Raw genomic sequence first — 23,247 nt, forward strand, 5'->3', positions numbered from 1 at the left:
GTGTGTGTGTGTGTGTGTGTGTGTGTGTGTGTGTGTGTGTGTGTGTGACTTGACTGCTGTCCCTGTCCATCAGAGGGTCATATGAGGAGCAGATTAAGGTTTCTAACCGCAAACCCCTGTCGCCATGGCTCATCGTGATGGAGAAGGTGAGGAGAGTCATCGTGTTCCGAACCACCACTGACTCACACCCTCCTCATCTCACCACCATGCACACAAATACACCGAATACACATGCAAAACCAAATCTAAATCAGGACTTTGTGGTGCAGCCTATCTCACATGTTCATCATCCCTTCTGCAACCTCAACATCTCGACCAATCACATCAGTTTGAGACAGAGCAGATGAATGCCATCATCCAAATTAGGGCTGAAACTAATGATTATGTTTCTATTATTTGTTTTGTTTTGGCTTTCATTTGATTTATCTATGGATCTACAAAAATAACAGCAATCCAAAGGCAGTTAAAGTGAGAACACTTATTTCCAATATGGTCCCCAGATGTTAAAATGTTAAAACACAGTAGGATCAGTGCAAACTGTACCAACTATACATACTCCTATATGCACAACATAAACAGATTAATAGCAAAAGTACAGTTTCATTAAAATCCTGTCACTGTCGATCAGAAAAAAGTCCCACTTGTCTTTGTCAACTTCATATTTAATGTAAGAATTTTGAAGCTGGAACTAGGTAATGTTTGCCTTGGACAATTAATTGATTATAGTTTCCAATGCTAAAGTTTCCAATGATATAAAATAAAGAAAAGCAGCAAATCCTCACAGTTGACAATCTGGAACTAGGGAATGTTTGACTTGGACGAATTGTTGCCTTCATTTTTCCCCTTTTTTTTCCAGTTTTAATCTTTTCCACCTTCTGTATGCAGTCTGTGGCGCTGAAGATTAAAACTTCAGTGGAGCTCAGATCACTCTGCGCATTGAGCCTGACCAACCCTCTAATCAGGATTTCCATGATGTATGTTGGTATGGCAAATTTGGTATAAATTGTCCCAACAGTAGTCTAATTTATCCCTACTATTAGTGGATTTCATCTACCTCTGGGACCATAACCCTGGCTCTTGTTGTATTTCTCTAACACAGCAATTATTCAAAAACTGGAGCATGAGGCCATGTGGGTTTCCACTCTTTACTGAAAACCATAAATGCAGAGGTGATATCATCTAACAACAGTTTTGAATTTGAGATATTAAATATATCATGTTAATGCGGGACCAGCTGTCACTTTAAGCCTGTTAGGGGCGTATTTACAAGCCAACATAAAAACAAGACCATAAAACTAGACTCCCCTCACCTCTCCCTCAACTCTCCTCCCTTCCTTCTATTAAATTTGTAGCTGTACACACCCTCAACTGAAGGAAAATTAGTGGGAACAACAGTAAAGAAACAACATGAAGATTTAATTGATATTAAACAACTTATGGGATTCATTACAGCTAGGGATGAAAGCAAGACCAAAAAAGTAAGTGGATTGCTCATGTATAAGCCCAGTTAACCCTACAAATAAATATATAGCAGAAACACAAATCTGCCTTTCTCTTGCCCTCTTACACACACGCACACATGCCACATCATCTGTTACTGGGTTATTTTCTTCCCTAGTGTTTAGAGTCTATCCTTAGAGTTGTGTTTGTGCATGTGACCCCAGTCTCTGCTCACGGTCAAATGTCCTGCTGCCTTGTGAGCCTCACTGTCGCTGAGTGCGTCACACACAACTTGATCCACAGAAACGGGGGCCATGTTTACACCTTCTGGTCCACATCACCATGGGCCACCCCCAAAATTGTCCCACTTGTCCTTGCCTTCTACACCCAGTACCTGCTTACTACATCCATTCAACATTTTTCATATTGACTTCTTCCCAAGTACTCTCCTTCTCCTCTTCTTTCATCTTTCATCTCTTAATCAACACCTCTTTAGTTTTATCCACTCTGTGAATCACATCCCCCCCTCAGGATCCTGAAAGATAAATACCGACAATCTCCTTCCATTTCTCTCCTCTCATCTTTTGTGTACTCATGTTTTGCTTGACATTTTATTTAATCAGATTGAGACATCAACGCACACCAGCAGGGTTTTTCATTCACTTACACATAAACCCTGAGTGAATGCCAAGTGTATACAGTCTCCGGCTGGGATGTGGGTTTAGCCGAGCATGTGGCTGTGGCTGTGAATCTGCCGCTATAAGCCTGGGGCTTAGGTCTAGACTTTCCTAATGAGAAGCAGCCCACTAAATATTTACAGCAACTAACTGCTGTGCTTAATTATTGCATAGCTAGCTAACGAACTGAACCAACTATCAAAACTAATGTTAGCTTAATGTTGTTGATACATGATACACTTGATAATTTAAGATGATTTTATTTCATATTTGTTCATGTATGTATATACCTATAACCCTAAATTTACAAAAGATTGGTAGTTATCTTTAATGTATCGTTTGCCCCCTTAAAACTGTTATTTCTGGCAGTTATGATGTAGTTTGTGATGCTAAAGTGACTCTCTGTTTACATAGTGGATTCTTTTTATTGGGCAGAGCTACAGAGGTTTCCTTACAATCACTTTCATTCATAAGGTTTTTATTAGCTAAGACATTTCTGACATTTTAATGTTGCAATCAGATTTAGTAAACTACTTGTTTGAAACTAACTAGTAGTAAAGTAGGAACGAATTTACAAATATACCCATGGAATTCAGAATAGCTGGAAAAAAACAACAAAGGTGAACAAAAGGTGAAAGATTAAATAAAAAGGAACAAATGTTTTCTGCTACAGCTTCAATTTAAAAGAAAGATGGTGGGGACACTGGTTTAAATCAAAAAGCAACAAGTGAAAGAGAAGAAGAAAGAAGGAGGGCCGCAAAAAAAGTAGACAGTGTTAAGGTAAGGTAATAATAACGCTGAATGAAACCTGAGTAAAAAGTAACCGGCTGCATAAAAAAAGAAATGAGCATAATATAATGTGACATAATGAAAAGAGCTTGTTTGTTAAACCAGGTTAGAAAACTGGGTTTGGTCTCAACAAAGAATCAAAGTAAATACAAGCAAGAAAGGACAGAGTGTTTTTTCTGGCTTCCAAATATAGCTGCAGGCTGTATTTACGTGTATACTGTGTGTGTGTGTGTGCGTGTGCGTGTGTGTGTGTGTGTGTGTGTGCGTGCGTGCACATCTGTTTGTAATATGGCAGCACAATGGAAAAGATTTACTACAAGAGCTGACTCGAGTACAGCTTATTAGACTCCAATAATGTCAAACCAGGACTTAACAGAGTCTCTGAGCTGGGGAGGAGGGGGGCTACCTTTCTCTTCTGTCATCACACACGCATATAGACCCACACATGCACACAAATACACACACACCACATTTCTTGACAGGCCACCTAGCCTTGTAGGCCAATGCTTGCAAAGTAGAACGAACATGGTGATCTCATGTGAGACTATATATGAGGAAAGTATTTACCCTAGGGCAACATATATTCACACAGACACACACACACACACACACACACACACAGGTTACAGGCCAGTATGTCAAGAGTACAGACAATGGCTGCAGCCATTGTATGACTCACCATGACACAAACACACACACACACACACACACCCTCTCTTGGGTTAGGCTTAGAAAAGAACATTCCCTCATTATAGCAGCAAAGCAGCAGTTCAAAGGCAGAGTGGGAATGTGGTGCTGTTACTATGGCTCTAACTGGCTGCAAGCCTGGACCATCACCATCACACTAACACACTGACGAATAACCTAGCAAGTCTCTCACACACACACACACACACACACACACACACACACACACACACACACAAACCCTGACTGGTCAACAGTGATGTGAATTATACACTATTACTCGGTCATTAGTGAGTGACCGTGTAACGTCACAAAACCAAAGCTTAGAAGTAAAGCACCTTTAATATTTAGTCTAGCACCTTTGAAACGCTTCAGAATTATAAATAGGTAAAGAGGATGAAAAAAAACATGAACTGCCGACGTAACGCTAACACGGAAAAAAATAAACAAAGAGTTCCACAACTCAAAAGCGATCAGCTTTGTTTTCAACTCTGAAGCAATACACCCAGCAAGCCCTGCTCAAAGGACATAATAATGTGATAATAGCGCTGTAGTAACAAACTGTAGGAGGTAGCCCCCGCCATGTAGAGAAAGTATTTTAATGGAATTCAGAATTTGAAGGGGAGTCAGTGGGAGCTAAGTAAATTTGCATTTGAGCATGGAAGTTCATTTCTGACCTTTAGAGAGTGGACCACTATTTTGTTGCAAATATCTTAATTGTTAAAATGTAGGATTTCTTAGCATTTACTACAAGCACTGACAAGTAATGTCACTGCAGTAAGTTCCCAATGTGTTCTTTTTTAGCTCTGCTTGCTCTAAATTGACTAAATTGATTAAAGTGATGTGAAGGCTCAAGGCTACAGCATATCACACCCGAATGTCCAAACCGAACTGGAATAAAAAAGACAACATATCTGGTTTTGCTGCATGAATCTTTATTATTCTTTTAATTCTAAATTGGTGGAGCACTCTTAAGAAGGGTCTGTTGGTCAATCCATTGTTTACATAGGATAAATCCTGATGATATTAAGGATCTCCTGACCTATGTTCTAGCACCACACTCACGTCAGATTATCAACTATATGTAGCGTAAGATACAGATATCTCTAAATATACAGGACACCATGACATTTGATAAGCAGTTCCACAAAGGCTGTGTTTAAAACAGAAGGCAGTTGCCTCACTGCCTCGATACCGTAATAGACAGCTGCCTCAGAAGGCATCACTTTCAAGTGAAGGCATCTCTGTTAACACTTGTTTCAAACAGCCTTCTAAGGCAGCACTTACGGCAATACGAGACGTCTACACACCGTCGGGGTGGTTATGACGCAGTGGATAAGATGCATGCTTTTGGTGTGGGAGACCCGGGTTCAACTCCCCACTGGGACACATCCACCAATGTGTCCCTGAGCAAGACACTTAACCCCTAGTTGCTCCAGAGGTGTGCGACCTGACATATATAACAATTGTAAGTTGCTTTGGATAGAAGCATCAGCTAAATGAATAAATGTAATGTCTTCTGGCTGTTGGAAGAGAGACGCTAGCCTTAGCATCAGCTAACTAGCTATTGAAAAGGCAATGGCTAACAGATGCCTCAGAAATCATACTGAAGAAAATTGCAGGGTTCAGCGCAAAAGTTTAACTATTTTCAACTTTGACCACGGCGTGCGATGTCCCCGAGCAGTGCGCTCTGCTGCACTTGCTCTTTGCTCAACGTAGCAATAAACTGCCATGGCGCAGCACAAGCCATTTAAAATAATGGGTTTCACAGCGCAGCAGTGCGGTCGTTGCAGTCATTTCAGCCATTTCGAACAGCACTTGATGACTCGCTGTCCTGTTAGACACCTTCTGAGACAGCAGTTTAGCCCATTCCAACACAGCCAAAATATGAACCCTTGTGGTATAGATGATAGTGTGGGAAATCTCCCACAATAGCTAAATATTTGGTTCTATAGACTGACATTTTAATTTCTGTACATCCATCCATCCATCCAAATCGTACAGGGTCGCGGGGGGCATCAGGCGTAAGGCGGGGTACACCCTGGCGACCTGTTCACACATACACAAACAGCCAGTCACACTCACACCTAAGGACAATTTAGGGTCACCAATCAACCTAGTCCGCATGTCTTTGGACGGTGGCAGGAAGCCGGAGCATGTAGACACAGGGTGAACATGCAAACTCCACCCAGAAAGGCTTGTTATCCAGTAGGCCACCGTGCTGCCCAATTGTATAGATATCTCAAAATGCAAGAGATGTAATAGATAATAGTGAAAATTTGGTCATACTCCTTACAGCATTACTAATGAGCCAAGATGGCAGCTGGGTAAATTTGTAATATATGTTTAGGGACTACAGATGAAAAATGGCATTTTTTTTCTATATCCAGCAAATTTACAGCTGTCCACTGCCTGTTAAATAAACTAAAAAACAAATAGCTAGAGATTGATAAAAAAAAATTTTAGGCTGTTTCATAACTATTATGATGACCTAAAACCGAGGTCATATGTACCATCATATCCCCAATATAGATAATTTATCAACTACTAAAATGAACGCTAATATTATTAAAAATGATTGTTCGTTCTACTGCTACTCTAACTACTACATACTGTTACTGTGTGACTTATACATTATAAATCTGCTCAAAGAGATAAAGAAGAACAGCTGGGTAAAGCTGAAAAGATTGTATGGACTGGACATCATCATCGCTACTGTGAGTCAGTATGATGAATGAGATGCTGTGCAGTATGTGGCTGTGTAAGGTAGGTCAGAGGAAGGCCAACAGCACTAAAGCTGCCTTATCTGGAGTGGTCCAATACACACACACACACACACTCTAAGAAAAAGCAGACAACAAAATCCAAGTCAAGTCTTTGTCTGCCTCAAATCCCTCACGCATTTGGTATGACGGCATGCTGTGTACTGCTGGGATGTGTCATGTGGCTCATATCTCAGTGTGTGTGTATATTTCCATAAAAGTTGAGAAGGCAGTAAATGCTATATGTCAAGTAGGCATGTGGGTGTTTTTCTTCTTAATATTAGCTGCTGGTAAATACTGTAAATGTGAGTGTGTTTCCATATAACATGAGCAAGCAGTGAGTGCCATGAATCCAAATTTCCCAGTCAGCATTACTGAGCTCATGGCAAACAGGGAAGGCAGACACACAGTCATCCTGTAGGTATACTGCCAAGTCTTACATGTTCATGTCTCACATCTGTTTGCTGTTACACACACACACACACACACACACACACACACAGTAAGCACTCTAAGATGCGTTCTGTTACAAACACAGACACCTACACTTGCACGGTTCGTTACAAGAGAGGTCTATAACTCCCACACAAACCACCCGCACAAGTTCCTGAACCAAACTGCCAGTATTGGCTGAAAAGAGTGTGCATACTTTTCAAACTATTCATGGATAAATCAAGTTTATATCGCATTTGAATGCTTGAAAAGAGGCATTGACCTCACAGTCGAGGATATGAGTTCATACTTTCTGAAGCAATATAGCTAATAATAAAAGACTGTCAATCAGACTGAATAAGGTTTCAGCCCCTTTTTATTGCATTAAGTTGCATGAGTCTTGTTTCCATCTTATCAGCCAATCAGCACCTGCTTGCAACAGGTGAAACTGGTACCACATAATCAAAACTGATACCTGAACATAGTAAATAATCATTCTGCATACTTAACTCTACCATTTAAGTTACAGCAACAAGTTACTTATTCAATTGCATACCTGCCATTTTGCCTTAAGTGGCCCTTTAAACAGCCCTGAGATGTAATGGAAATGTACGCACACAAACACATAGTTCTGATCCCTCAGGATTTGGCTCCTCCAGCAGCAGTGACAGTGTGACTGTTTTGGCCTTTGAAGTCAGGAGTCAGTAAACCTCTGGGAAACTGGCTTCAATCCTTGCCCTGTCTCCACCCCTCAGTTTGCAACTAAAGAGCAGCTTCCCGAAAAGATTCATTTTAAAGTCAAGAGAGAAGCTTCTTGATATAATGATCTATTCAAAAAGCCCTGGGCCTTTGTGTCAAGTTAAGTCCAGAGATTGTATCCTCATTTTGGGAAATACTCGCTCATTTCAAAAGCATCAGTCATTCGTGAGAGTCTTTAAAAGCTTCCCATCTCCTCAACTCTCTTTTTCCCCACTGACACCCTGCACTGTTTGGGATTAAGACTCTGGGTTTTAGCAGAGGAGATTTTCTGACTTAAAAGAGTGGAATTGAGGAGGAGGAAGTCCATCATGCTTAGGGAGTCAGAAAGGAAGGCAGAGAGACATTTTGAGGTAATAAAAACTCCACAGACTGACTTAAAACACCATTCCCTTATAGCTGCTCATGTCCACATGCTAATTAACAAAACACAGAAATCCTCATGACCAACAATTCAGGCAGCACATCCACGTGGACAAAAGACCAAGCTAGAGAGAGAAAAAAAACAAATAAGGGCAGAAAAGAGTTAACATTTGCCATCTCTACACCTCTAACGGTTGTCTCTATTTAGAGAATGGCTTCTCATTTTACCCCGTCTAACCTGCAATCCATCATCATCCCCTTTCATTATGACAAAAAGACAGATTTTTACAGCATTACTTATGAGAAAACAGTCTGACAGTGTTTCAGTGTGTGATTTATATGCTGTAGGTGTATGTTGCATGCATAAGAGGTGGGTGTACAGAGGTGCAATTCTGGTGTCCTGTATGAGTACGACCTATATATAAGTCCTGACGCCTGGGGGTAGAGTAGCCTGCATTCCTCTGATTCAGCCTATACGATGGATATCTTACATGCCTTCCCTCACTGTCACAGTCTCTCTCTTAACAGCCTGCCTTGCCTAAGGGTGAATCTTAACACTCAACTCCTATCATCACCTCCTTTGCCCCTTTATACTCATGCATGCCAGAAAATGTGCCACTTGATTGCCATAATGCTTCAGGATGCCACAGCAACATTATGCTGCATTATGGCATCATGTGGATGGACAACTGTTTTCATCAAATACTTTATACACATACAATTTAATCCTGAAAACTGAATACTTATACTTCTACAGGATCACTAAAACGATAACAGGTGATAACATTTTGATAACCTGGACCTCAAATGTGGTAAAGGAAGATGTCCCAAATATTAAATATTTTTTTCATTCAGTGCATATCAGGGCCCCCACAGTGGGCAAATCTAAGATGAGCTTTTTTTTCTTGCAAATAATAGGAAATTGTTACCCCTTTTGGTTAAGACATGAAAGTCACAAGCCAAAAAATTGTGAAACATTAGCGAACAGTATATAATTAGTTCATCTGTTTTTATGACATTTTGTTTACTGATTGTAAACATACTGTGAAGAAGGGTGCAAGAAGAGGAATCAAGGAAATAAGGAATTGACTAAATAACAAAGTAGCAAAATATTCCCTGTGTGACTTAAAGGGCAGATGACAAAGGAGGAAGAGGCTACAGTCTATTTGTTGTGTGTTTTTTGGCTCTGTATATTCATACATACTGTATCTGATAGTCTGGGCTTGTGAACATAAGTATTAGTGAACACAAGTGCAGCGTGTGCCTGAGTGAACCAGTATTAAAAACACCAGGCTAATTTTTTGTTTCCTGAAAGTGAAGTTTTCACCATTCAATAATGGTATGTTATTTTCCAACGTGCGTGTGTTTCTATTTTTGAGCACAAGAAGGAACTTTATTTTTGTGTATGTGTGTGCTGTATGTTTTGGCCCTGGAACTGTGGGAGTGCGTTTATCAACAACAACATAGTCCCAGCTGTCCCTGAGGACCCGAAACACTAAAAGCTCCCCTGGTTCCCATGAGCGCACACGCCCACGCAGCCTGTCACTGGATTGCGTTGGTTTCTATTGTGAAACTCAATACAATGTTGCTCCAAATAAACCAGTAAATCACTGCTTAATCACAACGTTACTATGATGAAATTACAGTTTAATTACACACACAGGCCACATCAATGTAGTCAACATGTTGCTCGTCAAGTCTCTATGTTTCTGAGATAAATGCTTCAAAACTCAGTCTTTAATCAGAATGCATTCAAAAAGTACAGACTATAAAAGCCAGAGCATGGGATTGAATAAATATTTTATATGTAGCTAATTTGACCTTGTAGTATGTTGTCATTGTACACTCACTAACACTGCAACATAACTTAAAAGTCTATTTTTATTCAGTTCTCATGAACACAGCTGACACACTGTGGGACAGGAGACACTGTATCTAGTTCATAGGAAGGGAGGAATAAAAGGAAAACATAAATCATCTTTAGAAATCAAGATGCATGCCCTTCTAATATCTAAGATCTAAATTCTAAATTCAAAGAAAAAAAGAGAAACACTAATGCCTGAATGTTTGTGTGACCTGCGACAAGTGTTAGGAAGAGAGAAACAAACCAAATAAACAACCCAGAAATGATAGCATATGGAAAAGAGCCAATCCATGACCAAATGTAAAAAAAAAAAAAACAAGTACAGATTCCTGCATTCAAGCCAGATATTTATCAATACATACTCAAGAAGAACAGATTGACTCTCATGCTGCTAAGCTCCAATAAATAGTTACCACTGGCAAAAACTTCTGTAAGCTTCATTCTCCATGAAACACAGAAGTACACTATGCAATGCACTAGATCGCTATCAGTGCTGATATTGATCAGTTATTGACGAACCCACATTTAATACAGTTTCTTTCTCAATGTCAATATAAAATTCAGAGTGTGCAGGTTGTCGAGTCAAGTTTTTAGTGCCACAGCAATACCTGGGCTTACATACCATCACAAACGATTCCATTGAGTTCCACAAAATGTAAAAAGAGTCCCATGCTTCATGAAATATAGGCGTACTACTGTGGTTAGATAAATCAGGTGGGTATCTATCAGGTGGGTATCTTCCAAAGTTGCAGTCTTTTTAGCACAGAATTCTCTGTCCTGTATTTAGCTTCTTAAGCCCACATCATGCACAAAATCAAGAAAGTGGGAAAGAAGAGAATGAGAGAGAGAGAAAGAAAGAGCTGGTAGATTCAGTGTGCAGGTGATGTGGCCACAGCTGCAGCTGTACAACAAGCTGTCTTTGATTCACTCCAGTTCAAACACATAGCAGGAGAATCACCTCACTGATGAAAGGACGCCAATGATATCAAACTACCACATCTCAGCTCTTCCAGGCATTGGGCACTGACACACACACACACACACACACACACACACACACACAACACAATATTATACTAAGGGCTTTCACAGGAGATGTGATGATAAGAGCATGAAGACATTTATACAAGCATTATAAAGGCAAGGACACAGGTATGTGCAGCAGTTTGTTCCCTAAGCTGTATATGGACAAATGTTATTCACACACAAATCCAGTCATTCAGTTTCGATCAGACTGTAATGTCTTTGGTGTTTTCCCCCCTGAGGGGCCTGTACCTGGACAGATGAGAAGAAAGAAAGAAAGAAAGAAAGAAAACTGCAGCAAACTGTTTCTCCTGTAAAACAAGTCAAAATCAGTTAAACCTACCTGTCCTCAGTCCTTGTACAAGTTTAAGGTTGCTTCCAGAAAAGCAAAATGGATGGAAGGAGGACAGGAACAAGCTTCCATCCAGCTGGCAAGGGAATTTTGAGAAAACTCCCAAAATGTCACACAATCACTACCAACAGCTGGGCTTAAGTGAATAAACAGGCTTCCTGAATATAAAAAAGAAAAAACATCCACAAGGAAAATGCGGAAAGAGTCAAGCTGTTATTGTCTTTTATGGTCAGTAAATGTTGCTCATATTTCATCCTTTCATCCAAAAAGAAACAGAAATAAAAGACATCCAGTTTAACTTTCAATGCTATGGTACATATATTAATATCCATACAGCCAGAACAGCAACAGGTGTGATGCTTCTGGGAGGTTTTTAAAAACTCTGACAGACAACTTAAGACATTTCTGGACTCCTGTACAATAGAACTGAACCACACGACCGATCATGCCAAACCCATGTAATTTTTTAATTGAATCCACTTAAAATCGGAAAAATGTTTGTGTATGATTGGTAAGAATTTATCTAAATTGTAGCCTTGTTTTGACTCAGTAGAGACAGAGAAATCTCTCTGATGTCTCTCCAAGATATCAGAAGAAGAGAAAAAGAGAGAAAAAAAGACCCTTGTTGGAGTGTTTCTTGGGTCTCAGCTCTCAGCAAGACCCGGCTCTAACAACTAGTTGAAGTTACTCTCATCTGTCTGGTGTCTGTGCATGTCTGTCTCACAGTAGGGCTCCAGCACTGTCTGTAACCATGGAAACCACAAGGATTTAGCGCCAATCACAGGATGTAATGGCATATTTTACAGATGCCACACACACACACACGGAAAACCATCTTCCCATGATCAAAGTAAGGGAAAAGTCACACAGTTGGCTTCCTCAAGAGTCCGCTGGGACTTTTCCCCTGTGTTTTGTTGAAGTGAAAAGAACACTCCTTGACAGGTGAGCTGAGCACACATACTTCTGGGGGAGCCCTGCTTCGCATTCATACAGCTATTGAGGCCTCTACTGTTTGCTAAGAGGCAACCCCACTAGAGTGATTAAAGTTCAACGTGTTGCTCAAGGGCAACTTGACCTGTTTACTTTCTGCCTGTTTACTTTCCTTGCCCAGACTTCCCCTGCCTTTTTCAGTCCAGCAGCACGTTGGTTATGAGTCTGTTGCATCAGCTACAGCCACACTAGTGGCTCCAGGCCACAAAAACGAAACCACTAATGTCTCCTTTGTGAATTAGCAATCATATCATGTACGTATGTTACATAAGGTTGTATCTGTTATAGTCCCTCCTACTGTGCCACTGTAATCTATCTCATAAAGCAGAAATGCTGTGAAAGTAGGGTGAAAAGAAGGTCACATAGGCCTGCTGTATAACAGACATGATCAGTCACGCCCAAAAAGCTACAAGCCGATGTGGAAATGGACAGATAATTTGGATTAGGTTCACTTGGTTGAGCAGAGGACAGGTAACGGATTAGGCAGGTAAGGCAGTGAAGACAGCACAGAGAAAGATAAAGGGTAAGACAGAAATAAAGAAGCTCTATATTTACTATACCATTTTTTTTCAGAGTCAAAACTCTAAGTGTGAAGTTCAGGCTCTGTAGATAGTCCCTCATCATTTCCCACAATGCAATTTGTCAAATTTCATAGATGTGAAATTACAATGATTAACAAGTGTCTGTAATCTCACTTCACTGCTCACTATAGAGAAAGGAATTGAATGTCTTTTCTATAGGGAGTGGTGAATGAGTGAAAGAAAGTAAAAACCAAGTATTGATTTCTGACCTACAAGGGCAGAACAACAGCTCTACAAATGAGGAACTACAACCTGAAGCACTGCTCTCCTTCGAAAGAGCTGCAGACACAGAAAAGCATGCATGTCATGAATACTTCTTAAGTATCATAAAATTTACCAAATGAGCAGCTATAAGAGAAAAATACAGTGCAGGTTCATGGAAGGTTTTGTGTGAAATGATCTCTGGTTTATGGCAAATTCAGTTGCACTGAACTCCACTGTGCTGTAGAGCAGTTACACACACACACACACACACACACACACACACACACACACACACACACACACACACACACACAGAAATACACATAGCCACTAGTGGTCAGACTGGCAGGCAGTGGGGAAGCTTGTGTGTGCTGGGATCTGACCAGTTTACCGTGTACTGGCTGCCAACAATCCACCGCACACACACACAAAAACACACCACTGCATTGTCCAACCACAGCTTCTGAGCGTGTGCGTGTGTGTATACTTGTATGTCTACGTGTGCCTTTGCATACATCCACACGTGTGTGAGCACAAGAGTATCCATGTGAGTTTGACCTTGTTTTTGTGTGTGCACAGAAGGCCTGCATATCCATATATACAGTGTGTGTGTCTGCGTGAGCGATTGTGTTACAGTGTCCTCTAATTGTGTATGCATGGTTTTGGGGAGTTAAAGACACAGTATAAACAACGTAGGGACTCCCTTGGCTTGTGTTTACTGACCGAGATAAAGGCTGTCATTCCTCTCTCAACACCAACCTACTTCCTCCTCCCGTCCCAACCAGAAAGAGAGAGAGATGCACTTAAACCTTGGCAATGTCAGAATGATCTTATCTCGCCAATAAAGCCTCTTGAATGGATTTAGATTAAACTGAAAGAGGGAAAAAACAAGAGAGGGCACACTGGTGCAAAGGGGTATTTTTTCCCCCCTTGGGAGAAGCTGCTTCCCTCCACCTCCTCCTCCTCCTCCACTTCTTCTCTTCCCACCTCACATGTTAATGTACTTACAGCTATGCAAAACCTCCCCTTTGCCCTGAGATTCTGGCTGGCATAACAAACAAGAGCAAAGCCTGAAATAGTCTCTACCACTATTTCCCATACTGCACTGGAGGTATTTCCGTGGTGTAGCAAATTCCTAGTGTTGGATCAAATAATCTACCCACTGCTCTTTCTATCTACTTCCCGCACTCTGTGAGTCTTTCTGGCTTACTGTCATTCTCTTTCTGCCGCCTTCTCTTCATGTCTCCTCACCCCTTTCTTTTGCTCTATCTCGCCATTTCTCCTTCTTTTCTCTCCATCTGTGGTAGGCAGTGAGACGCATGGTCTACCCACACTGACCAATAAAAAGCACCCCTTTGCCTCTGTCATTTGGTCGGCCTGTCTGTTATACAGCTCAGGATCTTTCAGGCCAGGACATCCCACTGCCTCGGCGGTCAGAGACACAGATTGTCTACTTCTGATGTCACAAGTTCGGATTGTTCTCGTGCACGTCGTCCTCCCCTTTGCTCACTATCTTGCTAATCTAAAAATCCTGCTTCTGTTTTCCATTCGTTTTAACCAAGAGGTTACTTGCATACAATTACACCTTGAGGAACTGCAGCCACAGTCTGACTCTACAAATTCAGAAATGCATTTAAATGCATCTTAATGCAGCACAAGCTTCATCTGCATCCACTGTGACAGAGATCACAACAGAGGAGAGAAGTAATGAATAGAGCAGGGTGAGTAAAAGGGGCATAAAAAGCAGCAGTAAAATATTTTTAGCTTCAGACCCATTCATGTCTCGAACCAGGGCCAGAAAGAACCACACTGCCATGACTATGAATGGTCCTGTTAGTTAGTTAGTAAGTACTTTCTTTCTCATTCTTTCTTCCCTTGCTGTCTTTCTTCCTCTCTTGGCAAGTGCCCTGCCACTGGAGGAATGCCTGGTTCAGATTCACGTGTGTGTGTGTGTGTGTGTGTGTGTGTGTGTGTGTGTGTGTGTGTGTGTGTGTGTAGAGTCCGGACAAAGAGAGCCAGTGTGGACAACAGAACACAATCAACCACTCAATGGATAGCTATTAACTCATCGCATACAAACACACACACACGCACACACACGCACACACACACACACACACAAATTCCAGAGTCCACGGACAAGAAGCAACGACATTCAGTCCCAACCAACCAATCAGCGCGCTTTTACCACAGCCACAATGGAGCCAGTCAATGAGCAGCAGAGGATGATGGGAGATCTGTGAATCAAAGTGTCCGGCTCCTCATCCCTGTCTGACTAATCTTCACCCTCTCTCCCCCCTCCTCCTTTCATTCTCTCCTTCCTTCTTTTTCCACAGGGTGGATCTCTCTGTGGTCAAAGGTGGTTAGAAGATGCCATCCAGCACAGTCCACCTCCCACACACACATGTATGAATCAGCCCATTGTGGCCTGGGTTCGATTCCTAACACTGGTGCTTTCAATTTTGGGACTCCTCTGTGTATGGCCTTTATTTTGACAACCACATGCAACTACTAAGTGGGTTGTTTTTTAATTTTTTGAACACATTTTAGAATGGGCACAAGCCAAAAAGGAAAGAGGTGACTCAGAGGTGATTCACAGACTAGTAAGACTAGTAGACACTATTTCAGTGTTCATCACTCAGTGTTATCTCTCCAATTCACTTTTTTATTTATTTTTATTTTATTATTTATCCCATAATAAATGATAAGTTAAACATGCTCTTCATCCGTTGCAGTGTCACATCTTAAAGACGTCCTATGTGGCAAGAAACACAAGCAGCTATACGATCACATAGAACAGAAAACATGGGCAAAATGTCAGTTGAAAACATGAATTTCAAACAAGTCCACAGATTCATTTCTGCTCAACTAGAGACTCATCTGATTTCATCCTCCCAAACATCTTACAAGCAGACGCCAATTCCTTAAAGTCCTAGAGGAACAAAAAAAATCTATTTTTCTCATCTCCGTTTAAAAATCTTGTTTTTTCATGTCATAACAAATATTTTTAACAGTGTGAATTTGTTTTTATATTATTTCAGAAGGTGTAAACAATAAGTACATTTGGCATTTGTCCTCCTTTCTATCTTCATTGTTATTTGTTTGTCAGGCATTTGATTTTAACTTGTGCAAACTCAAATTCAAAATGCCTGCTTACTGCTCGTGTTTCTAGCCCAGACTGACTTGCTCAGTTTTCCCAGATTCCAGCAATGACTTTCATGAGTACAATGTTATCAGAACTGATAGATTCATCGTCCACAATTATGGACATACTGCAAGACACAAGTTGCAATAAAGTGGAATTACTCTTTAAATATGTGTAAACTTTGGGTGTTGTTCTAGTAAGACAACATGTACCTCAGATGCACATGATTTTGTCTTTTGAATTTAATTACTTTTTACACGGTTCTTAAATTTCAGGAAATGTTATATCAATATCAAGGAAAAGCTATGATAATGACAGCGGCTTTGCCCACATCACCAACAACTACATCAAGCCATCTTTAGGCTACCACCAAAACTGACAAGTAGTCAATCTAATCCAACCTTTCCCCTGTAATGGTAGCCCACTTTTATGGTTTGCCACAAACCACTACATTCAAAAACAACAGATGAACTGCTTGTAAGCTACCTTTTGAGTATCTCCTATCTACCTATCTTTGAATTTGCCTTTCTTCATTTCTCTGTGTCACTCTCTCTTTCTTAATGCAAAGAAACACAAGAGATGTCAGGCACAGTTCAAGGTGGCTCGTTTGGCTGATGCTGTATTAAATTTCACACCTTTCACTATTTGAATAGGAATTTGTGTTATGAAGGTTAGTGAACTGTATCACAAAAATCAGTGATAACCAAGCAGAGTGTATAACCTCAGCTTATTGAGATGTAGCTCCACAACCCCCCACCCATCCACTTCTCACTATCACACTCACACTTTCCCTGTCACGTCTTCATTTTTAGCAGCCGGCAGTGTAACATGGAATATGAGACGACCACCCACACACACTCACACACATATGCTGCTGGGAAATGTGAATGACTGTGTCACTAAAAGTGTCATGAAGACGCTAAATACAATAGTGCCTTGTTCTGCAGTGAAGAGAGCATTTGTGTGTATGTGTGTGCACGCCAGTATGCATGCGTGGATGTGTGTGTGTGTGTGTGTGTACGTGTGCGTGCTTGTGTGTTGTACAACTAAGGGCAGGCAAGCACATGTGGGTGCAGAGACATTCAAATCACAAGAAAGTATAAATGTAAGAAGTCCTATGGCAGTCTGTGCACTGGTATGCAGTTTAATGCTGGCTTGATTACAGACGCACCACACCCATACAACACACATACATCCAGCCAGACACACACACACACACACACACACACACAGTGAGGGTGTGGGTAACTCATAATTACACCTGAAAGTAATCCAAAAATTAAACTTTTGTATTCTACAGGATTCTGTCTTCTCTACATGTGCATCTGACTCTGTTTATCCTTTTATTACCCCATCCATCCATCCATCCATCCATCTTCATGCGCTTTTCCGGGGTCAGGTCACGGGGCCTTTTATTACCCCCTTACATAAAAAAGAACACACATGCAGACACACTTATTCACACACAGCGACTATCAGACAGTCAAACACAGTAGCAGGGAGTTGTCCTGACTTAACAAAAAAGCTGTGTCTGTCTATTTTAGTTTAAACTGTTTCCACTTCTGTTACTTTGTTATTACATAACTATTTGTATTTCTTCTTGCGCTTCTATTTCCTTGTTTAGAAAACAGTGAAAAGATAGAGGCCAATATAAATAAATAAAATAAATAAATGGATCTAATTAAATCAGTTTTTAAAAATGTCCAACAGCACTCATAGATTTTCTCCCAACTCACTGTTGATGTTTTAAAACTAAACTGTGAACTGCATTAAGTTTCAAAAAAATATTTTAAAGGGCTATTTCAAAGATTTAGCATTACACTTCCACAAAGCTGGGGAAATTAGCTTTTATCTAACTCTGGCACAATATATCAAATTGTAACATTGATGTTTAAATTTGTACACGGTCCCTTACAGGTAAACTAAATAAAAATTTCGGCACGGTGGTGTGGTTAGCACTGTTGCCTCACAACAAGAAGGTCATGGGTTCAAACCCTAGTTGCCCCGGCCTTTCTGTGTGGAGTTTGCATGCTGGGTGCTCCAGCTTTCTCCCACCATCCAAAGACATGCAGGCTAGGTTAATTGGTGTCTCTAAAATTGAGTGGTTGTTTGTCAATGTGTGGCCCTGCGATTGACTGGTGACCTTTCGCCTGATGTCAGCTGGGATTGGCTCCAGCCCCCCGCATCCCTGTACGCAGGATAAGCGGTTGACGATGGATGGATCTTGTTGACCCTCTTGTGGGTCAAATGCCAAAAACACTGGATCCTACATATCGTATTTAACCACAAACTTATTTATGTAGCAATTTTCAAAACAGAAATCACAAAGTTGCACAAGTTGCATTTTCCCATATTGCAACTCAATAGCACCATTAAACCTTTCCTACCTGGTAAATGCCACGAGTTTGAAACAGAGGCTTTCTGTTACAAATATAGTCTCCAAGCCCACATTCAGTTAACTCCTGACGACATTGTCAAGGTTATTTTCTCAGACTTTAAAAAGCTCCCTCCAGAGCTACACAAGACAGTAGTAGTCCCACACAAGTAATGTCACTTAATGACGAGTAAACTTAACTTCATGTGTAAAAGTGGCCCTTTAATATACTCAATAACAACAACCTTGAATGAAAAAGGCTCCAACCTGTTCCAATGTACTCCAGGAGAGTAGTTAAGTCAAGCCAAAAACCTTTAACAGGAGAAAAAAGAGAATGAAACGTCAGGAAGTGCAAAAGAGGGAAAAGAGGGAACTCTATTCCAGGCCACACAGACAAATATAAGTTCTATATACTATTACTGCAAGTAGTAGTACTGATTAGGGCAGATATTTTCACAGTGAATTAATCTGCCATTTATTTTCTTTATTAACCAATTCATTGTTTGGTCTGGAAAGCGCCATAAAGAAATAAAACTTGTGGATCACAATATCCTGGACCACAAGATTCAGTTCAAATGGCTTATTTTGCCCGACCCACAGTCCAAAACTGAAAGATATTAAATTTATTATAATGCAAGACCAAGAAAGGCAGCACAATTTCCCATTTGGGAGCCTGAGTCAGATTTTTGGAATTTTTTGCTTGAAAAAAATAGGTGCAGTTTAGCAGAGTAGCAGATCGGGCATCCATCAGACGATTGATCCCAGTTTAAAAAACATTGTCACTGGAATGAAACAGGGCGTTGTGGGTCTACTTTCTGTGACTCAGCTCACTGAAACATCATACATCTGTCTGAACTAAACCACCAACTACAGTCATTACTCCATTAAATCAAGACACTCCCAATGTATTCAAGTGGGATATTGTTGCTAGGCACTTACTGTCCTTCTACACCTATGTGTGAAATGAATAAATCCCAGATTAATATCACACATGCATGCACACCATTACACAAATACACACACACCTGCAAAGTTATACACACAAAGCTTGGGAACAACAAGCACCTGTGAAAAGACACACATCTGTGAGGGACTGAGAGAAACCATGGCTCACATAAATACATTTCCACAACAGACACAGAATCTGTCGCTCATCCGCCCACCAATCCACCCACAAACCATCCATTCAAGCTGGGAGGCAACAGACCAAGTAACGGATCAGGCAACTTATCTGGAAGTTAAAACACATAACACAACCTCCTACGCAATATGTAGATGAAAGGAAGGACAGAGGAGAAATTTAGTAATGGTGTAAAAAGGGGAAGGCAAGGGCTGCATTTATTCAAACGTTCTGTCATTTAAATGGATTAAATTGATATCAGTGGCTCTGTATAAATGTATAATGGTAGTCATTTTGGTATGAAGAAGGGCAACTCTGGCTCAAATAAGATGAGAAGCACTGAAATCCTTTCATTAAAGAGGAAAAACACAGCTACCACTGACCACTAGAAGAAGAAGGTTTCTCTCTGTCTCTCTCTCTGTCTCTCTCAAGTGTGAATTTACAAATTATTCTCTTGAGGGTTGAGACTCTTGAATAAGTTTACACAAGGAGTAGATGTTTGGCCCCAAGCTAAATGTTTCACAAAAGTAAAGCATTCTTCTGCATCTGTCCATCCATGAGGAAAGGCGAAAAACACATGCATAAATAATCACATTACACACTTCCAAATGAGCTTTTCTCTTAACAAAACATACTGAGAATAAGAAGGTGCAATACACACACAAAAATGCAACCACATGAGCTGCTAATAACCTAGAGCATGAGTTGATGCTTTCAAATTGTTTTGTCCGACCCACAGTCCAAAACCCAAAGACATAGGATTTACTGCAGCAAAACCTGAAACCTTTTTTGCTTGAAAAATGGCTTGAATCCTTATTAAGATCAGGTATCAGCCAGACATGACTGGCTTTGTCACTGTCCTTTTATCAGTGATTCACCCTTTATTTAGTTGTACAGGGTCACAGACTGAATATTGAGCACCAAGGCAATCCGTTGTGCATAATATTGCCTTATTTATCAATTTTTGCCAGCAGTTCTCGTTCAGTTCTGTTCTCTTTCAAAATGCATTCTCAACCCCATTGTTTTCTGTTCTGTTCATTTGTTGTGGAGAGCTAATGTCACTACAAAAGTGACTCATAGCTTCAACGAATCAGTTCCATGCAGTGAGATTGAGTGAATATTGTGAATTAATGTCTTTTTTGAAAATTCACTTTTTGCAAAATGTTTTAGGATATTGAGAAGGATAATTTTTAATATTTTATAGGCCAAAAAATTAATTAATCTATTCATCTTTAGCTGCAGTATCCAGGGTTAAGGTATCAGAATTGGCAAAGAAAGGGGCCAGATTGGTGCATTCCTGCAATTCACAAATATACAAAACTGTGAAAAGCAGCAAAAATAACTTGTATTTATTGCCTAATAAATTTCTTAAACCAGTCACTGATTATCATAATTGTTGATTAATTTTCTGTCCAACAACTAATCTATTAATCGCCTGATTTCCATTTCCGTTCAAGGTCTGCCATTGATTTATTTATGATTATATACGTAGTGATGTCCCTAGATGTGTGTGTGTGTGTGTGTGTGTGTGTGTGTGTGATTGTGTGTGTGAATGTGTTCAGAAGTTCTGTGGTTGGTGACGGGATGTTTATGCTCTCTCTCTCTCTCTTTCACACACTCACACACACACACTTCCACATTCCCCACTGTTCATGCAGAGCGGCCTTTGTGGCAGTCAGTGTGTCCAGTCAGGCTCGAGTTACAGCAGACAAGATCCTCTCCTTCTTTCTCTTACACACACACACACACACATTTTCAAGCATCCATCATCTTACTGAGAAGGCCAGGGAGCAACTAGAGAGCACGGGTTTGTTGCTCTCTAACGTATGGCTCATTCCTGTCACTCTCCGCTGTCTATAAGAGTAGAAAAAGAATAGCCATACAACAGAGATTTTATATATATATATATATATATATCAGTGTCAGCGGCTTAACTTAAGAGCACAACGTCGCATAAAGTGGATTTCAGAGCAGCCTTTCCACTGTAGCCCTGTGGTCATTATGGGTCATTATTAAAAGAAAAGAAAGAAAAGATGTTAAGCTGACTGACTGGAGATGTCACTCAAAGTGTGTGTGTGTGTGTGTTTGTCACATCTATTCTAGGAGAATTCCAGGGGGGAGACCCTGTGACTGACCCCCACCCCACAGGATCTGACAGGATATCACCACCCAGGCACACTCACACACATACTCATGCACATACACACATACACACAGAAACAAACAAATGATGGGAGTGTCGAAGGACATACACACACTTGCATGCACAAAAGACACAGTGCAGTGATAAACTGTGAACACCACGTGTGTGTATGTAGGCTAGACACAACTTAGTTGTTGTTGTTTTTATCATCTATTTTATTATGTTTTTAAAATGCCATTAAATGGATATATTTGCCTTGTGTAAAGCATTTTAAATTGCCTCTGTGTATAAAAGGTGCTATAGAAATAAACTTGCCTTATTCAGTAGAACATCTGCTACAGTGATTAAACTGTGCTTTACAGTCAACTACCAGGCTAATTAAAAGGACACAAAAGGTCCCAACAAAAATGAATAAATAATTATAAAAGTCTCTTACAAAAATTTAACATCCATTTTTTTAAAAATGGGGGATATGTTGTTGGTGAGGATTACAGTTAGGGAAATCGTGCTTTCTGAGCTCAGTATCTAAACACAACTCATGTCTTGAACTTCTGCCACAAAGGCCTACTCTGTATCTTGATTTGAATGTAAAAACTTAAAAAAGGGCACTTAAATAAATACGATAAGATGAGGCTAATAAAATGAAGTTGGTTACCTGAAAATCCTCTAAGACCAGCTCACTCACATGAGATATTTTGGGTTTCCCCCTTCAATGATCCGCTACAATTTGCGCGTCCAATCTCCAAACTTCCTGTGACACAACAGGAGGATCCCCCCCCTATGTGAAAGAGGACGCGCGCGCACATGCACGCACACATACGCGCGCGCAAAACAGAGATACTTCAATAAACACGCCCTAGTTATCAAAAAACCCTGCAGCTGACGATACAGGCGATATCCCCGCAGCGCACGAGACAGTGGAGGAGACGGTAAACATACGGTAAAGTTTCCAAACAGAGAGGAAAAAAACAATCCTATTGACACCATCTCTTACCTTTTTCTCCCCCCCGTCACTCCTCCTTCAGCCGTTTCCGAACTCTGTCACGACGAGGCTCGCCGCAGACTGCGAAAGCAAACAACCGCTTTTCGGTAACCTGGCAAGAGCAGAGAGAGTAGGAGACGTTTGCTCCAACCTGCAGCGGCTCCGTGTGTCCATAAACGTGTATGTGTGTGTGTGTGTGTGTGTGTGTGAGCATGTGTGTGTCTCTGTGTGTGACAGCTCGTGGAGAGAATGAGCAGAGAGAGGAGAACCGGGGAACTTAGGGGGAGTTCCCGTTAACAGACAGGCGGGGCGGGGGCTCGAGTAGAGTGACAGGCTGCCAAGTGTTTAGATTCACAGCTCATTTCTGTGTATAAATGGTATATATTCGTAACAAATAGATCTATATTTACCCAATTATTGTATCTGTACTTAAGTTGGGCGATAAAACAGATTCCTCAATAGAAATTTCCTCGACAGAAATATAACAAATGTTCAATAAATGTTCAAAGTAATTCATTTGAAATCACGAACAAATCAGCACTTCATTTTTCTATTAAGATATT

The 23,247-nt window shown here is 40.6% G+C and overlaps 1 protein-coding gene across 4 annotated transcripts in view; it reads right to left on the minus strand.

Annotated features, from left to right (window-relative positions):
• The window catches only part of ppp2r3a (protein phosphatase 2, regulatory subunit B'', alpha), a 62,476-nt gene extending 39,574 nt beyond the window's left edge, over nucleotides 1-22,902 (minus strand). For 2 of the 4 annotated variants that reach the window (XM_046062723.1, XM_046062720.1), the window contains exon 1: nucleotides 22,697-22,902. The gene's annotated coding sequence lies outside the window, so the exon portion shown is untranslated. Of the gene's footprint in view, nucleotides 1-18,706; nucleotides 18,752-22,357; nucleotides 22,435-22,696 lie in introns of those variants that run through there. The other 2 variants (XM_046062721.1, XM_046062722.1) reach the window with 2 other exon arrangements.
• Between the last annotated feature and the right edge of the window lie 345 nt (nucleotides 22,903-23,247).

The sequence above is a fragment of the Micropterus dolomieu genome, linkage group LG11, assembly GCF_021292245.1.
Source record: "Micropterus dolomieu isolate WLL.071019.BEF.003 ecotype Adirondacks linkage group LG11, ASM2129224v1, whole genome shotgun sequence".
Classification (NCBI taxonomy): Eukaryota; Metazoa; Chordata; class Actinopteri; order Centrarchiformes; family Centrarchidae; genus Micropterus; species Micropterus dolomieu.